This window comes from Nannospalax galili, unplaced genomic scaffold (assembly GCF_000622305.1).
Source record: "Nannospalax galili isolate Female #2095 unplaced genomic scaffold, S.galili_v1.0 scaffold100, whole genome shotgun sequence".
Taxonomy (NCBI): domain Eukaryota; kingdom Metazoa; phylum Chordata; class Mammalia; order Rodentia; family Spalacidae; genus Nannospalax; species Nannospalax galili.
Genome location: NW_008352891.1, coordinates 10,596,977 through 10,597,767, shown reverse-complemented (window position 1 = coordinate 10,597,767; position 791 = coordinate 10,596,977).

The window sequence follows — 791 nt, the reverse complement described above, 5'->3', positions numbered from 1 at the left end:
CTTTCTCTCCTTAACAGGCAGGCAGCAGAGCAGCTGACCAGGATGTCTAGGCCTCACTCTACCAACATTCCTCCATATCTCACTTAAACCATTGCAGGTCATTGTGTTTAGCTTGTAACTCCTATTCCTGCCCCATGACATTATTCTCCAGAGGTCATACTGGTCACATCTCCCTCCGCAGTGGACTCAGAAGCTCCAGGATGTCTACCTAGAATAAATGTCTCTCTCTCTCTCTCTCTGTTATGGTTTCCAGCAACCACCTGTGACTTGAAATCAGAAGAATTATTTTTTTTCTTTTTTTTATTTATTTATAAACCAACTTCCCAAGTGGCACCCTCCCATAGCCTCCCTCTCCCCACTAGAGCCCTTATATTCTGATATCCCTGCTACTGTCTGCCATTCCCCACTATTTGCCCTCCTGGTGAATCTAGTCAGCCTATCTAGTGGTCTTTGTTTTAGGAGGGTCAGCTGTTCCTCGTCTAGGGGTAATCAGTTGTCAAAATTCCTTTAGATAAGATTGGGGTCTGCTGTGCTACTATCTGGGAATCCCTTTGGCCACCCTAGCCAACAACTCAAAAGAAGGTATCGCCTGTCTGGCATTGTTGCTTGTTATGTAGAGATATACATATGGACTCTTATGAAGTTATATTGGCCCCTTTAATCTTTGGTTATACTTTCCTTTTGGGTGTTTAAGGCAATACAGTTGGCCCTGATAAACTGATTTATTTTTACTCTTAAGGTCGTTTGAGGATCTGTTCCTCAGGGGTCACATGGGCTTGGGAGGAGCCCCT